We start from the raw sequence: 23,414 nt of genomic DNA on the forward strand, positions 1-23,414 counted from the left end.
ACATATGCCCACAACAGGAGATTGATTGAACAAATTATGGAACATACCTACAAAGGAATTAAGTGCAACAGTTAAAAGTGCAGTGGTGGGGAGGCATCCCAAGATGGTAGAGGAACAGGACTGGAGACCACTTCCTTCCCCACAAATACATCAAAAGATCATCTGCATGTGGAGCAATTTCCACAAAACAACTTCCAAACACTGGGGGAGGACCCCAGATATCCAGAAAAGCAAACCAATCTCTTTGAAATGAGATAGAACAAAATATAAAGACAAAAAGAGAGACAAAGGATTTAGGGACAGAGACCCATTCTGGGGACGCAGTAGTGAAAGAAGTTTCCACAATAGGAAGCCCTCTCAGCGGCCTGGTCAGTGTGGAGCTTTGAAATCTCAGAAGACAGTGTAACTAAAAAAAAAGAAAAGAAATCAGCACAGAATTCTTGTAAATGGCAATGACCAGTGGGAAGTGGCTCATACGGCTGCATCTGCCAGCTGCTGATGGGGTGAAGGCGTGGGCTGCATTGGTCCTTTTAGGGTAAGGATAGGGGATGAATGCCCTATGAACACTCTGAGGGGACTAATGCGATGTAGCAACCCAAACTGTGGGAACACCAGAGAGACAAAGAAAAACACAGGGCCTTTCCCACAGGATGGGTCTAACGCCACACTGTGACCCTGGTGTGCCTAGTGAGTACAAAGGGAGAGCAAGCCAGCTACTCTTTATGGCCCTCCCCAGAGGCAGAGAGGCACGAGATTGACAGCCAGGGGCCACAGTAATCTTGGCCACAGAGACCACGTCTCCCACCAAGCTGTGAGGAGACTGGCAGTCACTAACCGCATCTTCCTGGGATCCTGGATGGTTTGTATCTGCTGGGAGGGTCACAAACTGAGGCCAGCTCCCCTATGAGACACATAGCCCACCTGGGACTGTGAGCTCACAGCCCACCTGAGAGCCTGAGGGGCTTGGACCTGGGAAGTGCAGGAGATGCATGGCCCACCCGGGGCTGTACCCTCATGGAGACAACAGGAACCTGGACAGCTTGGAACTGAGAAGTGCATGGCCCCCTGCTGCTGCTGTTCAGTCACTCAGGCATGTCTGACTCTTTGAGACCCATGGACTGCAGCTCGCCAGGTTTCCCTGTCCTTCACCATCTCCCAGAGCTTGCTCAAACACACATCCATTGAGTGGGTGATGCCATCCAACCATCTCATCCTCTGTCGTCCCCTTCTCCTCCTGCCCTCACTCTTTCCCAGCATCAGGGTCTTTTCAAATGAGTCAGCTCTCTGCATCAGGTGGCCAAAGTATTGGAGATTCAGAGTCAGCATCAGTCCTTCCAATGAATATTCAGGACTGATCTCCTTTAGGATGGACTAGTTGTACCTCCTTGCTGTCTAAGGAACTCTCAAGAGTCTTCTCTAACACACAGTTCAAAAGCAACAGTTTTTCAGCACTCAGCCTTCATTAAGATCCAACTCTCACATCCATACATGACTACTGGAAAAACCATAGCTTTGACTATACGGACCTTTGTCAGCAAAGTGATGTCTCTGATTTTTAATATTCTGTCTAGATTTGTTACAGCTTTTCTTCCAAAGAGCAAGTGTCTTTTAATTTCATGGCTGAAGTCACCATCTGCAGTGATTTTGGAGCCCAAGAAAATAAAGTCTGTGAAACAATTTCCATTGTTTCTCCATCTATTTTCCAGGAAGTGATGGGACCAGATGCCATGATCTTAGTTTTTTTTAATATTAAGTTCCAAGACAACTTTTTCACCTTCTTCTTTCACTTTCATTAACAGGCCCTTTAGTTCCTCTTTGCTTTCTGCCATTTGTTGTTGTTTAGTTTCTCTGTCATGTCTGAATCTTTGTGACCCATGGCCTGCAACACACATTTCCTAGTCCTTCATCATTTCCCAGAACTTGCTCAAACTCATGTCCATTGAGTTGGTGATGCCATCCAACCATCACATCCTTTCTCATCCCCTTCTCCTCCTGCCTTCAATCTTTCCTAGCATCAAGGTCTTTTCCAATGAATCGGCTCCTAGCATCAGGTGGCCAAAGTATTGGAGCTTCAGCATCAATTCTTCCAAAGAATATTCAGGTTTTATTTCATTTAGGACTGACTGGGTTGATATCCTTGCAGTCCAAGAGACTCTCAAGAGTCTTCTCCAAAACCGCACTTCAAAAGCATCAATTCTTCAGCACTCAGCCTTCATCATGGTCCAACTCTCATATCTTCCTGCCATTAGGGTGGTGTCATCCGCATATCTGAGGTTATTGATATTTCTCCTGGCAGTCTTGATTCCAGCTTGTGCTTCATCCAGCCCGGCATTTTGCATGATGTTCTCAGCATAAAAGTTAAATGAGTATGCTGACAATATAGAGCCTAGGGCTGTGGCAACACCTGTGTGTCGATGCACTGCAAGCATGCCCCACACATGCCAGTGGTGTTTGTTTGCAGTGTCCCTTCTTCTCCACAGCACCACTGAGCAAGTGAGCCTGAATAAGTGGCCACTTTTACCCCGCCCGTGTCAGGGTGGAGATTCAACACTGAAAAGACTTGCAAGCAGAGGAGGCCAACCTAAGCAAAGAAAAGAATGGGAAACCACCCTGGAAGTGGCAGATCCAACATATTAAAATCCTACAGTTAAGCTGAAACTGTGCACCCGAGGAGCAATTGTAGACTTTGATAACAAGTACAAGCCAGAAAAAGGAATTATCTGGCACTGAGCTGACCCCACAATGTTTTTTTCTTTTAATTTTTGTGTTTGATTTTATTTTTCTTTTTATTGTGATTTTGAGAGTCTAATCTCTACTACAGGTTTTTATTTTTTTATTTTTAATATTTGTTTTTAATTTTGTACCTTTAAGAGTCTAATTTTTTAATATCCATTTTCACTTAGGAATTTGATTACTGCTTTGATTGCTCTCTTCCCTTTTGACTCTCCCTTTTCTCCTCCCAGTTACCTCTATTTCCTTCCTCCCTTTTCTCTTTTCTATAGAACTCTGTGACTCTCTTTGGGTGTTCCTGACTGCAGAGAGTTGTTTCACCATTAACCTAGGGGTTTTGTCTTCTGCACTGTGTGGACAGAGAAGTCTTGATGTTATGGTAAGAGGGGGACCAAAACCCAGAGGCAGGAGGCTCAACTCTAGAAGTTTGGACCATCATAGAACTCCTGATCCCATGGAACATTAATAGATAAGAGCCCACCCCAAATCCTCCATACTTACAATGAGACCAAGCTCCACCCAAGAGTGAGCAAGTTCCAGTGCAAGACACCACAAGCTAATTATCCAGCAAAACAGGAACACAACCCTGAACATAAGACAGGATGCCCAAAGCCATACTGATAGATTATGGTGAACGATGGAGATTGTGATCACAATCTCTAAAGATTTAGCTTCAGGACCAGGGATCAGGCTTGATCACTCAAGAGTTTTGTGTAGCAGAGTTTTATCAAAGATTAAAAAGAAACAAAGAAAGCCTCTGACATAGACATCAGATGGCAGACAGAGAATGCCCCCATCACTACTCTTCAAGGGAGCTATTTACTTTTTCAAGTGGTTACTATAATAAATCAAAAGAATGTCTCAAGTTTGTAAAGGTGTTGCCAGACTCCCACAATTTACATTTTAAGATAACAGGATTTGAACTAGCAATACAAAGATCTTACCAGACACACTCACATAACATAAATTTTAAGATGACAGGATTAGTCAGAAGGGTCTTAAGAAGGAGGAAGCTGTCCTTAAGCAAGGGTCAGTTCAGTTCTGTCGCTCGGTCATGTCTGTCTCTTTGTGAGCCCATGGACTGCAGAACGCCAGGCTTCCCTGTCCATCACCAACTCCTGTGTCTTGCTCAAGCTCATGTCCATTGAGTCAGTGCTTCCCTAGTGGCTCAGCAGGTAAAGAATCCGCCTGCAATGTAGGAGACCTGGGTTCGATTCTTGGGATGGGAAGATCCCCTGGAGAAGTGAAAGGATACCCACTATACTATTCTGGCTAGGAGAATTCCATGGACTGTATAGTCCATGGGGTCACAAAGAATCAGACACAAGTGAGTGACTTTTACTTCATTTCATTTTATGGAGTCAGTGATACCATACAAGTATCTTATCCTCTGTCATCCCCTTCATCTCCTGCCCTCAATCTTTCCCAGAGTCAGAGTCTTTTCAAATGAGTCAGTTCTTTGCATCAGGTGGCCAAAGTATTGGAGTATCAGGTTCAGAAGCAGTCCTTCCAATGAATATTCCAGACTGATTTCCTTTAGAATTGACTGCTTTGATCTCCTTGCAGCCCAAGGGACTCTCAAGAGTCTTCTCCAACACCACAGTGCAAAAGCATCAGTTCTTTGATACTTAGCTTTTTTATAGTCCAACTCTCACATACATACATGATTACTGAAAAAACCATAGTTTTGACTAAACAGATCTTTGTCAGCAAAGTAAAGTTTCTGCTTTTTAATATGCTGTCTAGATTGGTCATAGCTTTTTTTTCCAAGGAGAGTGCGTCCTTTAATTTCACAGCTGAAGTCAGCATCTGCAGTGATTTTGGAGCCTCCCCTCAAATAAATCTCTCACTGTTTCCATTGTTTCCCAGTCTATTTGCCATGAAGTGATGGGACCGAATGCCATGATCATAGTTTTTTGAATGTTGAGTTTTACCAACATTTTCACTCTCCTCTTTCACTTTCATCAAGAGGCTCTTTATGACTTCACTTTCTGTCATAAGGGTGGTGTCATCTGTGTACCTGAGGTTATTGATATTTCTCCTGGCAATCTTGATTCCAGCTTGTGCTTCATCCAGCCTGGCATTTTGCATGATGTACTCTGCATATAAGTTAAATAAGCAGGGTGACAATATACAGCCTTGTTGTACTCCTTTCCCAACATGACACAGTCTGTTGTTCCATGTCCAGTTCTAACTAATGCTTCTTGACCTGCATACAGATTTCTGAGGAGACAGGTCAGGTGTTCTGGTATTCCCATCTTTTTACGAATTTTCCACAGTTTGTTGTGATCCACACAATCAAAGGATTTGGCATAATCAGTAAAGCAGAAGAAGATGTTTTCCTGGAACTCTTGCTTTAACTATGATCCAGCGGATCTTGGCAATTTGATCTGTTTCCTCTGTCTTTTCTACACCCAGCTTGTACATCTTGAAGTTCATTGTTCATGTACTGCTGAAGCCTGGCTTGGAGAATTTTGAGCATTACTTTGCTAGCATGTGAGATGAGTGCAACTGTGCAATGCTTTGAACATTCCTTGGCATTGCCTTTCTTTGGGATGGGAGTGAAAACTGACCTTTTCCAGTCCTGTGGCCACTGCTGAGTTTTCCAAATTTGCTGGCATATGGAGTGCAGCACTTTCACAGCATCATCTTCTAGGATTTGAAAGAGCTCAACTGGAATTCCATCACCTCCACTAGCTTTGTTCATAGTGATGCTTCCTAAGGCCCACTTGAATTCACATTCCAAATAATCATGTCTGACTCTTTGTGACCCCATGAACCACAGCACACCAGGCCTCCCTGTCCATCACCAACTCCCGAAGTTTACCCAAATTCATGTGCATTGAGTTGGTGATGCCATCCAGCCATCTCATCCTCTGTCGTCCCCTTCTCCTTCTGCCCCCAATGCCTCCCAGGATCAGGGTCTTTTCCAATGAGTCAACTCTTTGCACGAGGTGCCCAAATTACTGGAGTTTCAGCTTTAGCATCAATCCTTCCAAAGAAATCCCAGGGTTGATCTCTTTCAGAATGGACAGGTTGGATCTTCTTGCAGTCCAGGAGACTCTCAAGAGTCTTCTCCAACACCACAGTTCAAAAGCATCAATTCTTCTGTGCTAGGCCTTCTTCACAGTCCAACTCTCACATCCATACATGACCACAGGAAAAACCATAGCCTTGACTAGATGGACCTTAGTCGGCAAAGTAATGTCTCTGCTTTTGAATATACTATCTAGGTTAGTCATAACTTTTCTTCCAAGGAGTAAGCATCTTTTAATTTCATGGCTGCAATCACCATCTGCAGTGATTTTGGAGCCCCCAAAAATAAAGTCTGACACTGTTTCCACTGTTTCCCCATCTATTTCCCATGATGTGATGGGACCGGATGCCATGATCTTCATTTTATGAATGTTGAGCTTTAAGCCAACTTTTTCACTCTCCACTTTCACTTTCATCAAGAGGCTTTTTAGTTCCTCTTCACTTTCTGCCATAAGGGTGGTGTCATCTGCATATCTGAGGTTATTGATATTTCTCCTGGCAATCTTGATTCCAGCTTGTGTTTCTTCCAGTCCAGCGTTTCTCATGATGTACTCTGCATAGAAGTTAAATAAGCAGGGTGACAATATACAGCCTTGACGTACTCCTTTTCCTATTTGGAACCAGTCTGGTGTTCCATGTCAAGTTCTAACTGTTGCTTCCTGACCTGCATACAGATTTCTCAAGAGGCAGCTTAGGTGGTCTGGTATTCCCATCTCTTTCAGAATTTTCCACAGTTTATTATGATCCACACAGTCAAAGGCTTTGGCATAGTCAATAAAGCAGAAATAGATGTTTTTCTGGAACTCTCTTGCTTTTACCATGATCCAGTGGATGTTGGCAATTTGATCACTGGTTCCCCTGCCTTTTTGAAAACCAGCTTGAACATCAGGGAGTTCACAGTTCATGTATTGCTGAAGCCTGGCTTGGAGAATTTTGAGCATTACTTTACTAGCATGTGAGAGGAGTGCAATTGTGTGGTAGTTTGAGCATTCTTTTGCATTGCCTTTCTTTGGGATTGGAATGAAAATTGACTTTTCCAGTCCTGTGGCCACTGCTGAGTTTTCCAAATTTGCTGGCATATTGAGTGCAGCACTTTCACAGCATCATCTTCTAGGATTTGAAATAGCTCAACTGGAATTCCATCACCTCCACTAGCTTTGTTCTGTAGTGATGCTTTCTAAGGCCCACTTGACTTCACATTCCAAGATGGCTGGCTCTAGATTAGTGATCACATCATCATGATTTTCTGGGTTGTGAAGATCTTTTTCGTACAGTTCTTCTGTGTATTCTTGCCACCTCTTCTTAATATCTTCTGCTTCTGTTAGGTTCAGACCATTTCTGTCCTTTATCGAGCCCATCTTTGCATGAAATATTCCCTTGGTATCTCTAATTTTCTTGAAGAGATCTCTAGTGTTTCTCATTCTGTAGTTTTCCTCTATTTCTTTGCATTGATCGCTGAAGAAGGCTTTCTTATCTCTTCTTGCTATTCTTTGGAACTCTGCATTCAGATGCTTATATCTTTCCTTTTCTCCTTTGCTTTTTGCCTCTCTTCTTTTTACAGCTATTTGTAAGGCCTCCCATGTGATCCACTGGAGAAGGGAATGGCAAGCCACTTCAATATTCTTGCCTTGAAAACCCCATGAACAGTATGAAAAGGCAAAATGATAGGATACCAAAAGAGGAACTCCTAAGGTAATTAGGTGCCCAATATGCTACTGGAGATCAGTGGAGAAATAACTCCAGAAAGAATGAAGGGATGGAACCAAAGCAAAAACAATACCCAGCTGTGGATCTGACTGGTGATAGAAGCAAGGTCTGATGCTGTAAAGAGCAATATTGCATAGGAACCTGGAATGTCAGGTCCATGAATCAAGGCAAATTGGAAGTGGTCAAAGAAGAGATGGCAAGGGTGAACGTCGACATTCTAGGAATCAGAGAACTAAAATGGACTGGAATGGGTGAATTTAACTCATACGACCATTATATCTACTACTGTGGGCAGGAATCCCTCAGAAGAAATGGAGTAGCCATCATGGTCAACAAAAGAGTCCGAAATGCAGTACTTGGATGCAATCTCAAAAACGACAGAATGATCCCTGTTCGTCTCCAGGGCAAACCATTCAATATCACAGTTATCCAAGTCTATGCCCCAAACAGTAACGCTGAAGAAACTGAAGTTGAATGGTTTTATGAAGACCTACAAGACCTTTTAGAACTAACACCCAAAAAAGAGGACCTTTTCATTATAGGGGACTGGAATGCAAAAGTAGGAAGTCAAGAAACACCTGGAGTAACAGGCAAATTTGGCCTTGGAATGTGGAATGAAGCAGGGCAAAGGCTAATAGAGTTTTGCCAAGAAAATGCACTGGTCATACCAAACACCCTCTTCCAACAACACAAGAGAAGACTCTACACGTGGACATCACCAGATGGTCAACACCAAAATCAGATTGACTATGTTCTTTGCAGCCAAAGATGGAGAAGCTCTATACAGTCAACAAAAACAAGACCAGGAGCTGACTGTGGCTCAGATCATGAACTCCTTATTACCAAATTCAGACTCAAATTGAAGAAAGTAGGGAAAACCACTAGACCATTCAGGTATGACCTAAATTAAATCCCTTGATTATACAGTGGAAGTGAGAAATAGATTTAAGGGCCTAGATCTGATAGATAGAGTGCCTGATGAACTATGGAATGAGGTTCATGACATTGTACAGGAGACAGGGATCAAGACCATCCCCATGGAAAAGAAATGCAAAATATGCAAACTAGACCAGTGAAAGTTTGATGCATGAAGTAGGACACTCAAAGCCAGTGCTCTGGGACAACCCAGAGGGATGAGATGGAGGGAGGTGGGAGGGGGATTTGGGATGGGGGGACACATGTATTCCTGTGGCTGATTCATGTTGGTGTATGGCAAAAACCATCACAATATTGTAATTGTCCACCAATTTAAATAAATTAATCTAAAAAATAAAAATTTTTTAAGTGCCATAGGTGAATATAAAAATAGCACACAGAAGTTTGTCCAAGAGGTATTGAAGTTAAAGAAAAGAGAGACAGCTGAACAGTAATTATATTTGATTACTTTTAAAAGAAAATTAAAAAAAAAAAAAACACTATATCATGTACACACACAGATATGGTTTATGATGTCTATGTCCTGGAATGTAATTAAAAACAAGAGTGAAGTGAACTTTGACTTTTGCATTAAATATATCTGTATTAGTTGACTTCATTATAGCATATAAGTTGTTTGATTAAGTTTTTATAATTGAATATAATTTTTTAAAAGAAGCTGATTCATCTTTGTGATTCAGACTCAGAAAGATGTCATCTTATCTAGGAGTGAATTCTCTCACTTATGAAAGGCAGTATATTTTTATACCAATGTTGTAATAGTTGCTGAACATTGCTGCAATGTTATATAGGGAACTGCTGTTGCTTGGCAGTGTTTATATATTTAAACTATGGAAAAGTAATGGAAAGAAAATTGATTATTATGAGCCAGTAATATAAATATATGGTTAAAAAGACTTAGCACTAACAGAAAAATAGTGTACAAGAAGTAATAGTCCTTTGTACTCTAAGTATTCCTTTGGCATTGGGAGCCTTATAGTACTATTGAATGAACTCTAATATGTCTACTGGAATAGACACTTTTTTTTCAGTTAAAAAAAATAAGAAAATTATTATAGATTAGTGTCATGAAAGAAAATTGATATTTTTAGACAAAGGAGGAGCGAATATGGGATGATGTGACAAAAATCTACAAATATTTGAAGGGCTGATGGAAAAGGAGCTAGAGATAATTTTCAAGATGGCAGCTAAGCGGCTGCATATGCATATGTGTATGTAAAATGGAAATGTCATATTTTATGTTTCCATGTTCACATAAGTACATAGATGAGAATTAAAGGATTTCAGCATAAGAATTGTTATGCTTCATGGTCCAGAAAGAGACAAAACATGGATAAGAACTTTCAAAGAAAGCCAGAGGTCAGGACTCTTGTGGAAGAATCTAGTTGTAAAGGTGGAACACAGCACAGATGATCCCTGCTCAGAGGCTATCTCTGGTGTCTCTCATGAGAGTAGCCAGGTTAATTAACCACCTTTGCCCACTTACACACATATACCAGGGGTAAGGTAACCAGCCTTGAGACGAGATAAGTGACCGTGGGAGCTTCAAGCAGACACGCAGAGCAGTTCCTAGGTTGGATGATGCAGGAGATGGTCCAGAAGTCTAACTAATGCCACCGTGAGCCTGCCCCCTCCCAGAGGAAACAGGAGGACAGTGAGCCTCAGCAGTAGCTCCCACACCTCCTCTAAGGAAGCAGAACGTCAAACTGGAATCTCAACTGCAAAGGTGAACACCAAATATCCTATGAAAATATACAACGTCACCATAAATTTATGTTCTAAATCTGAGGGGAGGGAAAAATGGGAAGACTGGGATTGACACACACACACTACTATATATAAAATAGATTACTAATAAGGACTTACTGTATAGCACAGGGAACTCTACTCAATACTCTGCAGTGGGAAAACAATATAAAAAAAGAGTTCATATATGTATATATATGACAGATTCACTTTGCTATACACTTTAATACAACATTGTAAATTAACTATATTCTAACAAGAATTAAAGATTAAATAAAATAAACCTCCTATATTTAAGCCAAAAAAAAAAAAAAAAAAGCAAGGTAGCAGGAAGTTAGACTGCAGCACAGGGTGAAGTAAGCGATTATCAAATAGTTATGAGCAACCAACATGGGACTTCAATTGACAAACTTTTGTCATGTTTTTTAAAACTCAGTAAAAAGCATACAACGGTGCATTATCAAAATGGAACAGTTTAACAAAAATAATAATATCTGTATCTATCTATCCATCTCTATATATTTAGCTGACTGAAATTTACTGGCCTAGATACCAGGGAAACTATCATCATTGGACCTGTATAGTAGCCCTGCAACAAGTATCACATGTATGTAAGCACCATCAGGGTAAATACATGTTCATCTTATTTACCAGCAAAATGATAGGCATGGTGTTCACTGGATTTTCATTCTAGTAGGAAAGTTAGCTAATAAATAAATATATAACATATGCAAGCAGTGATGCTTTCCAGGAAGAAGAATGCAGATCTGTCAGGGGATAGAGAACACCCTGTGATCAGTTTGGTTGGTTCAGGAGGTGAGGGACTACTTTAGACAAGGAGACACTTGAGCAGAGATCTTAGTGAAGTGAGTCGCCTATCACTGTGCAGCCAGAATCTATTGGCTAAACAGCATTTCTTATCTTAAGGCTTCAGTGTGTCTGGAGCTTAGGCATGGCTGAGCTGGCCCCAGGGCTCAGTGTCTGCTTGCAAAGCTGGACATGATGGTAGGATTCTCTTCAGTCTCACTCAGGAAGGTTGTTGGCAGGACTCGGTTCCTCCCAGCCTGTTGGACAGAAGGTCTCAGCTCCTGACTGGATGCCGGTCAAGCAGCCACCCTCAGCTCTGTCACATAGGCCTCTCCGCAGGAGAGCAGCTCACAAATGGCAACTTGCTTTGTGAGAGCAAGTGGGAAGTGCCAGAGAGAGTGAGTGAGCAACCTTCTGCGTATGCAAAACCAGTCCCTGGAGCCAAAAAGGTTGGGAATCATTGCTTTAGAAGCAAGTCACTAGGTCCAGCTCACACACAGGGGAGAATGTCACAGACATGAACCCCAGGAGGCAGGTCCCTGGCAACCAGTCAGAACACCGCCTACCATAGGAGGGCGCTGTCCACAGATCTAGGGGAAGAGCTCTGAAGATGTGCAGAATAGAGGATGCAAAGAACAGGATGTGTTTTATGGACAGAGAAAGGCTGGAAAGGAAGAAGAGGAGGGGGTGGAGCTTATAGGGTAGGCAGGGCTCAGATCCTAGGTCATATGGCACTTTTTAGGTCTTGGTAGTTCGGTTTTGAATATGAGTGTGAAGAAAATTCCTTGGAGGGATTTGAGTTAAAGAGATTGGAACAAAACCTTCCTTTTATGAGATCAAGGGGATAGCAAATTGTACATCCATTCTACTTGTTTATTTGTTTGTTATCATTTATTCTTAATGACCTTCCTAAGGTGAAGCTGGCAATTCCATGTCTACAAATACTTCATATTAAAAAATTATGTTACTTTATTGATTCTTAACACCCTGAATCCGATAGGCTAGCTGTCTATAATGAGATGATTTGTAATTGGGTATTTTAGTATTTGAGTTTCCCTGTGTTTCAAGGGGGAAAAGGATTAGCTGATTTATTATTAATAATTATGATTATTTCATTATTCTTCTTTGTAATCAATTGAGCTTGTCCCACTTCAACCACCGGCGAAGTCAAGAAAATAAGGAGCTGGGTTGAGAAGCAATATGGTGAAACCTGATTCTGACTGTGCGTGGGGAGCCACAGGGGCTGTTCTCCTAGAGGTAGTCAGGAAGTGCAGGGTCTAACTCCTCTTGGAGGGCACATTTACATTGCTGATTCCTTCTTCCTAGTTACCTGGGTCAGTTAATCCCAGCACAGAGCTGCCAGCAGAACTCTTGCCTGTCCAAGCTTCTCTGTTTTGAATTCTCCCACAAGTAACCTTGCCCAGTGATGTCAGAAGGCATGCATGCCCGCCAACCCTCCCCTAGTACAAGATGCTGTGTGTGCTCTCCTTGCTCAGGAAACATCTGCTTGATCCAGCGGGTCACTTGCTGTTTCATAAATTAGTGTCCAGAATCAGATGGGAAGACAGAACTTCAGCAATTACTCAACCCCACCAGCAAGTTACAAACTGAGAAGAGAGGAAACGGGCTCCCTGGGCCTCCCTCTCCAGCGACCCAGGACCTTGGCTGCACAATCACGTTTCCTAGCTTGTGATAGAAAAGGAATGCTGTTTACAACAGCTTGAAGCTGCTGGGAGGGGAGAGAATCCAAGCAGCATGGTGGACGGGGAGCCCCTACTTGCACGCTTTCAGCAATCCAGCAGTCATTCAACACTAGCCTGAAATCAGACTCCCAATAAAGAGTGTTATTCACTGTTCTTGGAAAATGAAACTCCACATTCATTGGTAAGCAGAATCCATGACCCCTTGGGAACAGACCCAGCCCCTCTGAAGCTGTTTGACATAGAACAAAAGTTGTTGTATGTCCTTTACTGAGCTCTAAGCATTATTTTTATTCTACTTGGTTTCTGTTGGTTTTCTTCTCAGTTTGTGAACCACTAGGGGCTTTCTTGGTGGTTTAGCTAGTAAAGAATCCGTCTGCCAATGCAGGAGATGCAGCTTTGATTCCTGGTCCAGAAGATTCCCCGGAGAAGGAAATGGCAACCCACTCCAGTATTCTTGCCTGGAAAATCCCACCCCCAGAGGAGCCTGGCAGGTGACAGTCCATGTGGTTGCAAAGAGTCAGACGCGTCTGAGCACTCACTCACACACACACATATGAACCACTAGAGAGAAACTGAGCAAAATAGACAGGAAACAATGGGTATGGAACTGCCCCCCACCCTCACCAACCTCCATGTCTGTCCCCGAGGCAAGCAGTTTAACTTCCAGCACCCTGGCTGTAAATTAAAAGCTCCTTCCTTCTTGAACTGCTTTGCCTCCTGCCTCTTTCACCTCCCCTAGTTATACCAAAAATAACTTTCTAGTGTGTCAACTTCTAGACAGTCATCATAAATTCACCAAAGGTGTTCGAACAGAATGAAGAAGCAAAGAAAAAAACGGTTGTTTAATTGTTAATAATAGTAAGCAAAAAATAACTAAAACACAAAACAATTATAGCTGTTAACAATTCTAAAAATTCATTCCTAAAAGCTCACTCTTTTGTTAAGAAATAAATGGAACAGAAGATAAAGTGTAAATTTTTATATCGATTTCTGCCATAGGTTCAGATTGAGATCCTGGGGCTTTAGGGTTGCTGTGCCATAATTGATTCGCTCATTCCGTCAGTGGATAGTTTAAATACTGTGTGTGTTCTCTATATTGATTGCATAGCTGGGAACAAGACAAAGGTCCCCACGTTCTTGGAGTCTTTATACCTATAGATGTGTTAGGATGAAATGATCTAAAATGTATGAAGTGCTCAGACTGTACCTGCCATTTAGAAAGTGGTCAGTAAATATCCACTATTATTCATTACCCACCTCTGTGCTTTCGACTCAAGCCATTCCTTTTCTCTCCCCAAATTTCAATGGAAATCTTCACATTTGGTCAAATTTCTGTCCAAATTCTATTTTATCACAAGGGATTGGCTCACACACACACAATTATGAAGACTGAAAAGTCCCCCAAATATTTGGAAACTATTTATAAGTAGACGTGGCATGAAATGTAACTGTTGTGAAACTTTCATTTATATACTTTTACCTGCTTTACATCTACTTGATTTTCTTCTTCTTAACACTCACGTTTAGATCACTCATGAAAATTTCACAAGGTACTAAACAGCTAACCATCAGCTTGTTATCTTTCTTTTTCTTTCCTGGCTGTGCTGTGTCTCGGTTGCTACTTGTGGGCTTTCTCTATTTGAGACGAGTGGGAGCTACTCTTTGCTGCAGCGCACAGGCTTCTAACTGTGCTGGCTTCTCTCGTTGCGGAGCTCCCTGTCCTGGAGCATGGGGACCTCAGGAGCTGCAGCTCACGGGCTCAGTAGTTGTGACTCACAGGCTTAGTTGCTCCATGGCATGTGGAACCCTCCTGGGCCAGGGATTAAACCCATGTCCCCTGCATTGGCAGGTGGATTCTTAACCACTGGACCACCAGGCAAGTCCAGCTTCTCATCTTCCTTGCTACAAATTCTGTAATAGAGACAACATAAACTTATTTGACTTTTAGCAAACCTGGATAGAATAAAATGCTGAAAATGCTAAAGATATACCTGTTTTATTTAAACTGGCTAAACTAAAACTAGCTTTTCTTCTTTGACAAATGGGCACAAACCTTTATGGTGAATCTTGCTTTTCTTTTAGTGATAGAGTACAGTGCCGCACACCATGACTTACACAAAGCCATATTCCTTTATGTGTACTTTTCAAAATGATCTTCCATTGAAACGGGAATCTTAGGGATGCAGAAACTTTGGAGTTGTTTTTGGTCTGACCCTCATGAGAACTTAGGTACACTAACTGCCTTGAATGATGTAGGATATCAGAGATGGTGGTACAGCTATCTATCAAAAATGAGGGCATTTTATTTAAAATTTTTAGTCTGAAGGTGTTGACTAAAAAAAAAATGCACAGCATGAGAATTGTGAGTTAAGCTCCTCTTGGGGCAAAATAGGGACTATAGCCCTGAAGAAAGTTTCTCAGATTGCTCTGAGGAACTGGCAGATACATGCAGTCAAGCTCACATTTTGGCAGAAGGCTGCTGCCAGTCACGTGAAGTTTGCTACTAGTTATGAGGGTCAGATGTCTCTGATCCTTAATGATTTTAGTAACTTTCTAGATAGGTGAAGACGGAGAAGGCAATGGCAACCCACTCCAGTACTCTCGCCTGGAAAATCCCATGGATGGAGGAGCCTGGTGGGCTTCTGTTTATGGGGTCGCACAACTGAAGCAACTTAGCAGCAGCAGCAGCAGCAGATAGGAGAAGAAGCAAGAAGTTGGTCTCATAAAATCTTCCCTTGAAAATATCTACCTGAAGAGGTGCCTGTTCTACTAGAACTTCCCAGGGAAGGGAGTGCCTTATTCCTGATCTTTGCCGTGAATTTCTTTCAGGGTATGTCAAGTATCAGTGACTGCAGGGGCTAGTGATATCATACTCATAGTGACAGATTGCAAGTGCCAGTTTTGGTGGGCAGTGTTCTATCATGGTCATGAATTGGACCATGGACTGGGAGGCGTTTCATGACTATTTTGTGCCCGAGTGCTAGGACTGCTTGCTCCGAGGTCAGGCTAAGGTTTCATCAATGGGCCACTCGGGGTGCTGTGGCTGGACTAGGCCCTATCAGAGCCAGAAGTCCCTGGACCGTATGTCTGACTAGCATGTTGTGGTCCAGGAAATGATTCCTTCTTGTTGCTACTTCCCATATCTAAATTTACACTATTACCACCATTGAAATACACGTCTGGTCAACTGTTTCAGGTCAGTCATTAATTTATGAGAGACTCAGTCACACATTTGGTGAGACATGGAACAATGATTTTATGACATAGGCAGAATATAAGTAATATAGTTAGTAGATTTGTAAGGTTGTAAGTAAGAATTCAAGACAAGAACTTCCATTAGGGACCACCCAGTGTATCCCCAGGGTATCTGATTTAGTGTATTCTATACTGATCCTTTCCTTTAAAGGAATTGTTCATAAGGCCACTCACAGTTCATGTTATTTGGCTGGTTACACTTAGTATTTCCTTACTGTGGTGTTGGCGAAGACTCTTGAGAGTCCCTTGGACTGCAAGGAGATCCAACCAGTCCATTCTGAAGGAGATCAGCCCTGGGATTTCTTTGGAAGGAATGATGCTGAAGCTGAAACTCCAGTACTTTGGCCACCTCATGCGAAGAGTTGACTCATTGGAAAAGACTCTGATGCTGGGAGGGATTGGGGGCAGGAGGAGAAGGGGACGACCGAGGACGAGATGGCTGGGTGGCATCACTGACTCGATGGACGTGAGTCTGAGTGAATTCCGGGAGTTGGTGATGGACAGGGAGGCCTGGCGTGCTGCGATTCATGGGGTCGCAAAGAGTCAGACACGACTGAGCGACTGAACTGAACGGACACTTTTCCCAACATAAGGGAAGGGGTCTTTTACGTTCATGGCAGTGGTCAGAGTAGCTATGATTGATTGGCCAAGTGAGGGAGTCCCTTCTTGTAATATCAATAGTGGCCCAAACAGAATTATGACTTCTTCTTTCCAGAATAATTTCCTAACGTCATTCAGTTAGAGCCTTGAATGGAGAAATCCACCATGGTAATCCCGAAGTACTGGAAATAGGTGATTGAGTATAAACTCAATAATTCAATTAACTTTATCTGTACATATCATGAAATATGTTTATTTCATAAGCAAGTGTGAGCGATTATCAAAGTAATTGGTATACCAGCCTGCTTTGGAATCTTGGATCAGCTGTCTACTTTTTCTTACCATTCTGTTCTGATACTTTCTCCTCTGTGTAAGCATTGTTTGAAGGTGATTTTGAAGTCAGCAGTCCTGTGTATAGCTCAGTTAATTTCAGGGACCCTCTCTAAGTGGAAGTAGTAATCCAAGCATCACTTTCCTTGAGGCTCACTGTCCATGAGTACCTGGTGATAGTCCTTCCATTTAGGTTGAAAATAGTCCTTTAAATTCTATCTTTCCCAGAATGCATAATCCCCTGGTTGCAGGTTGGGACCTCTGATCTTCATCCAAAGATAGACTAATGAGAAAAACTTCAGAAACAAACTAGATTATCCTTTTAATAATTCAACTAAAATTTACAAAAATGTAATAGCTAAGAGCTATCTGGGAAGTGACTCTTAGTAAATAAAGACCTCAGCTAACAAACTTGAATTTACTCTCCAGAGAAATATAATCTTTTTCTCTCTAAAATTACCCTTCTTTCTACCCAGTATAGCCAAATAATACTTATTTGTTTACAAATTAATTCTGGTTTCAATAAACTTGGCCTGATGGTTTATACAAGTGTAACTATACAGGCTCTTTTGAAATTGGCTTTGCTGAAAGGAAAAGGCTTTGCTATAAGGAACTTCAGATTGAATTATCAAAAGGCCTCTTACTGCCAGGAAAGCCACATCAAAGGCTTGTGACAAATTCCACCCGAGTTAACAACAAATATGAGTAAATTCCTACCTTTTAAAGACAAAATGCTTTGAAATTCCTACGCCTGTTGGGAGATGGCTTTCCTAATTTGCTTGATTTTTAAAGTTGCTGGGAACCTAAGACTTTCCAGTCTCTGGAAAGATCAAGGAGAGAGAAAAGATAAATATTTCAATTCTGCTTATAAGGTATAATTAACAAGTTTCTCTAACTCATAATTAGCTGAAGGGAAGAGTATCTTTCATCTGGAAAAGAAAAATATTAGTAATACTTTAAATAGAAACCATAAATGTATAATCTTATTCCGTAGTTCACATAGACCTATATAAATAATCCTTTTGTTAACAGTTTTATGAAGCCATCAGGTTTTCTAATAGAATTGTTTAATTTCAACCCAGGTCACCAGTATGGAACTGAAAGTTATCAGAATCTTGTACTTGTCCAAAAATCTTTGCTAAGAATATTCTTGAAGAGAAAGCATTTTTGCAAAGGTATCAGAATAAAACAGCAACTGAAAAAGAAATTTTTTTACTCCTGTGACATAAAACATTTTAAAATGACTAAAATTATGACTGATAATATTTTGTCAGGACACACCAGATTCTTAGGAATTCCATATAATTTCTAGACTAATAACATTTACTCATACAGTATAACCTAAGAAGATTTATTACTTATTTGACAATACTTCCCTTGTAATTTAACATATCAAATAAACCTAATTAATTTATATTTCTTTAGAATGTTGCAATGCTCCTTTGAAGCATCCAAAACTTCACTAGAGGTCAAGGGAACTACACTAGAATTTGATTTGGGAAATTTGTCATCAAAATATCAAAAAGTTTCAAAGTACTTGGTCAAACAAGATCATAGGGCACTGTGAATCAATGTTTACTCACTTAAGCAAAAGGACAACCAAAGGTTTCAAAGGCAAAACAAGAAAGTTATAACAGACTCCTGGTTAAAAGTAAAATAAACTTTACAATCTGCTATGAAAAGCAGATCAATATTTTAAGAAAGCTGTCCTCTTCACAGGAAAAAAAAAAAAAAAGCAAATTCTGGTTTTGCACCAGCTTACTTTTTAAATGTACTCAATTAAATTAATTCCAAACAGCCAATTTTTACCATGCACAGAACTCTTTGTTCAAGGTTCCTTTTCCACAAGCCTTCCATAACTTTCTGCATCTGTATTAGTTTGTCATCGATTTTTTTTCCCATCAAGAAACAATCAACTCTAAAACAAAATTATTTTCCTTTAACAAAATGCAATTCCATTTGTCATACCTTTCTTTATTGAAAGCACATATCTTTGCTATTGTATACTGAAATGTTTTTCCTACTACTTCTAGGAGCTTTAATTACATATTTAAATTCAACTCTTAAAAACCTTAATTTCTAGTGAAAACTAAGAAGTAATTATGAACTTTTACATTAGCATTCTGTAGATTGGCAAACATAAACACCAATAATATTTTCTAAAAACGTGCTTTCTTATAGAAAATATTTCAGTTTGACACCAAACGTATTTATTAATCATCCTAAATACCTTTAGTTTCTTTGTAAAATGAAGTTAATGTTCAGTGATTAATGTTTTAGTATCTTGTTTTATTTGGAATGACCTAACCAATAAACTTACATCATTTAATTTATCACAACTTTTCAAGTTACCAAAATCTAGAGAAACTTTTTAATTTTTTTTTTCTAATTTAAGTGTAATTGACTTACATTGTTGTGCTAGTTTCAGAGAAACAGTAAAGTGATTTATTTTTTTGTATTATAGGTTATTAATAGTAATTGAGCATAGTTCTCTCTGCTATACATTAGGTCCGTATAGGTTTGAGAGATTATTTTTAAGTAGATATTCCTAATATACAATTATTCCTAAGGAGTTCACCCAAAAGCTCTTATCTCATTTACTTATTAAAATATCATTATACTGTTTGGCTGAAAGTTTAGTTTCAGGTACAAAGGATTTGTTAACAAAAGAAAGTACTCATTACACACAAACAATTTCAATATTTAATAGAGGATTGTTTAATTTAATTTCAATGTACAATCATTACAAGAAAAGAGAAAGAGAAACAACAGAGAAGAGTAATAGCACATACATCACCAACATCTGGGCTTAAACAGTATGCTGGGAAGTCCCTCGCTAACAGCAATCTAGAGTCCAGATTGGGAAAAGGTCCTGGGCGTGGTGTCCACTCCACGGGTGAGTCTTCAGATTGCAGTTTCAGGGACTCCCCCTTGTCATCCCAGGCCATAAACTGATACTATCATTTTGGGCACAAAAATGCAGCTCTGGGTTTTACTTTAGTCTTTGTATAATGCTATTTGTTTCAGCTTGTGAGTCATAGGATTTTGTTAGGCCCTGAGCAGTGGGCCAGACTTCCAGGGCTCAAGAATTCCAAGACCCACTCCTCTTATCTAGAGTGCTGCCTGATTCGCTGTACTTTCAGGCAGGCATGGAATCCAAGCAGTGCCCAGGCAAGTCAGTAGCCAGGTCAGAGGCCTGCTCTCCTGCTCTTGAAGGCTGAACAAGACTTACTCCATTTTAGTGTCCCTAACACACACAAAGTTATTTTTCTCAATGAAAAATTTACAACAGGTATGATAAAACCTTACTTCACTTCTATCAAACCTAGGTACAATTGCCTGAATTTAGAAAAACATATGGGTTAGTCTATGTTTCTGACAGTATACTTGATTTGTATAATGCTTGTTCATCTTTAAGCCAATTAAGTAGAACTTAAAAAAATAATTTTGGAAATACCATTCAGAGGCACAAAAACATCACCATCTATAGCATCCATATACAGAAACACAAAAACATACGAGCAGAGCTCTTCTAAATTTAATTTAAAAATTTTAGACATTAAAAAGATATAATATGAAACTCACTAGTTTATTAAAAAAAAAAAAAAAAAACAGGTCCAGTGTATTTCTGGAAGATGGAATAAAGTTTACCTGATCAGACAGTATTTTACCAGTATTTGTAAAAGCGACTTTTAAGATTTTTGATAGTTCTTATTTTTTAAATAACCTTTTCTTTTTTTTCTCTTCTTCTGATAACAATTCCCTTGCTTCCTAGAGGAGACTCTGTAAATACCTACATCTCAAAGGCACAAAGAATGGAAGTTGCACCACGGACTTTTGTTCCTTAAGTCCAGAACATTTACAATATATGCAAGATTTTTTACATTAAAGGGTACATTTGAGGATGGGTGGAAAGGATAGGCGGGCTTTGAATTATTTCTAGAGCATTTCTGTTGTTAAAAAGGCTGGATCTGTAAGACAAGTACTACAAGTTCGGCTGCTGCTGCTTAGTCCCTTTATTCGTGTCTGACTCTCTGTGACCCCATGGACTATATTCTGCCAGGTTCCCCTGTCCATGGGGTTCTCCAGGCAAGAATACTGGAGTGGGTTCAGTTTCTCAGGCGGCAATCTGAATGATATGGAGGCCATCTCACCCATCCAACAGTGTTATTCTCAATTCCCTTCTTTACATCAGGAGAACATCTTCAACTAAGCTGAAGATCAAAAGGTCTTATGTTCCAGAGTTAGAGCTATGTGTCTGTGGAGTGCATGGGTAAATTCTTCCACAAAGGCTTCAGAATGTTTCTTTCCCTCTGGCAACATAGTTTCACTTCATCTTAGAGGAAAAGGCTTTTTAAAAAGTTCCCATCAGGTTCTGAACATCAACATACACATTTGACCAATCTCTAATCAGAGGGCTACTCAAATTAAAAAAAAAAAAAATTCTTTGAATATCCTGTCAGGATTCAACTGGACAAACAGTACATAGATATTTCTGGCAGTATGTATTCAACAACTCCATAGGGGCAAAGAGCTATCCCCAAAGAGTGCAAAAGATATTATCCTCTCAATCCCAGTCCCAATCCAGTTTTTTAAGTCAGACCCACTCTGGCCAGTTTCTGGACAGTCAAGAAGATGTGCTCAAATAAAGTCTGAAATCTCTTGGAAAAGCTGCAGAAGTAGAACTGAGAGTGACTTACTCACCAACTCCAGAGACAGCAAGAAAGCAGTTCAAGGGCTCAGCAGGTATCCAAGTCTAGTTGCTTTTGCTTCTGGGGGTCTTTGGGGGGGCTCTTCTTCAGTTCCCTCTTCTCATACCAGAAAGGTTAAAAGATAAACTGAGGAATATTAAAATTTTTAGGAACTTGTTTAAGCAAAAATCAGTTCAATTGGGTAGCATGCCCCCCAGGAGACAGAAAGGAGCACCAAGCGGAAGTACAAAATAAAGAGACTTTTGTGGGCAGAAGGGAGCAGAAATTAGGTTATGTTAGGAAAACAGCATGCTTGTTATGGCAAGGCTGTTTTCCTTTAGGGGAGGGGTCTATCAGGCAGATTAACCAGCGCCAATCAGGCAATTCCTGGTCAACTGGTTTGAGATGCCATTTCTGGGAGAGCCAAGCTGTAATGAAGTCCTGGATTGGGATGGGGGCTTTGCATGAGGCTCCATTAGAGGCCTGCTGTCTTGTTTTTCAAAGCAGTTAGCCACAGAATCCTAGAACAGTACGTGTTTTCCTTCCATACGGTGGTGATCACTTCCTCTCATTATCATAAACTGTGTGCATATTTCATGTCCTCTGTAGTCTGCTAATTCCCTTTATGAACTCCACTGCCTAGCACTGAACCTGGAGCAGCAGGTAGAGAACTTGCAAACACACTCACATAACATGCTGCCTCATTGCTATTCCATTATAGATCTGATGAAATGGAGAGTGTTCTATGTGTCTAAGTAGACACAGAAAAACACAAATAGATTAGCAATATAAACAGTTCGTTGAAGTCTTCCCATTTTGTTGGTTCTAAACGCTGAGAACCTAAACCTGTTTCTATATTCTCAAGAAAAAAAAAGAAATCTTCCTTGTAGTTGGGGAGTTGTATAAAAAATTAAACTGTGGGGAAAGTTTCACAAGCTGCTCTGCTTATTTTTTGCATGACTTCCTGTTTTCTCTAGCACTCTGGGTCCTGCACTGACTCTGCTCTGACAGCATGCGTGATCCACTCACACTGCAAGGCATGTTGACAGCAGCATGGGCCAGGAGCAGCAGGGCGATGGGCATGGATGTTCCCTGCTCCCCTTTTGCTCTGGTTAAACTTCATAGGCTGATGTTCCACCTTCGACACTAGGTGTGGGTGTGGGTCCTGAGTGTGCTGCCGGACAGATGACGAGGCTTCCCGCAGCTTGGAGAGCACCTCCATGATGGTGCTGCAGGGATGCTGGAGATGGTGGAGACCCGTGGGGAAATGAGCAGCTGTGAGGATTGATTATGTCTTATCAGGTCACTGCTGAGCCTAAAATCCTTCAAAGCTTTCTAGTATTCTGGATATAAAATAAAAGTCCCTGCCATGTCTCTCAGGACCTCCCACAGCCTCACCGCCTTCTTCTTCAGCCACATGTGAGATGCCTCCCTCCACTCTCATTGCTCAGATCTACTGGCCTTCAGTTGGTCCTGCAACATGACTGGCTCTCCTGCTTCAGGGATTTTATGGAAATGGTTCCTTCCATGTGGAATACTTTTCTTCTCCAACCTCCATCCAGCCAACTCCATCATGTTCTCCGTGACCCCTCAGAATTGCTTGGTGCCCCCGGTCTAGACTTTCACTCACTTTACCTGCCCTTTCTCACAACTCATCGTCCTTCAAGAGCTCTTCCACTGTGTCTTCCTCACTAGATCATAAGCTCCTTGAGGGTGGGCTCCAAGCCTGTCTCACTCGCCCCAGGAACTACCAGGCCTGTCCCCTTGGCAGATGGATGCCAAATCATTGAAAAATATGTGAAGTGAATACAGATCTCAAAGCATTTAAAGAGAATTCTCTGAGCCGACTGAGTGGTGCCCCCAGAAACATGAG

General features: G+C 41.0%; 1 protein-coding gene and 1 long non-coding RNA gene across 2 annotated transcripts in view; one reads left to right on the plus strand and one right to left on the minus strand.

Annotated features, from left to right (window-relative positions):
- The window catches only part of LOC120866507, a 14,981-nt gene extending 11,265 nt beyond the window's left edge, over positions 1–3,716 (plus strand). Inside the window, exon 3 of the long non-coding RNA XR_005721674.1 lies at positions 3,616–3,716. This is a non-coding gene — a long non-coding RNA (uncharacterized LOC120866507). The remainder of the gene's footprint in view (positions 1–3,615) is intronic.
- LOC120866506 (phosphatidylcholine transfer protein) overlaps positions 1–23,414 on the minus strand; it is a 193,226-nt gene that overhangs the window by 143,449 nt on the left and 26,363 nt on the right. The gene's annotated exons all lie outside the window — the stretch shown is intronic.

Source organism: Oryx dammah, unplaced genomic scaffold (genome assembly GCF_014754425.2).
Source record: "Oryx dammah isolate SB20612 unplaced genomic scaffold, SCBI_Odam_1.1 HiC_scaffold_8, whole genome shotgun sequence".
Taxonomy (NCBI): domain Eukaryota; kingdom Metazoa; phylum Chordata; class Mammalia; order Artiodactyla; family Bovidae; genus Oryx; species Oryx dammah.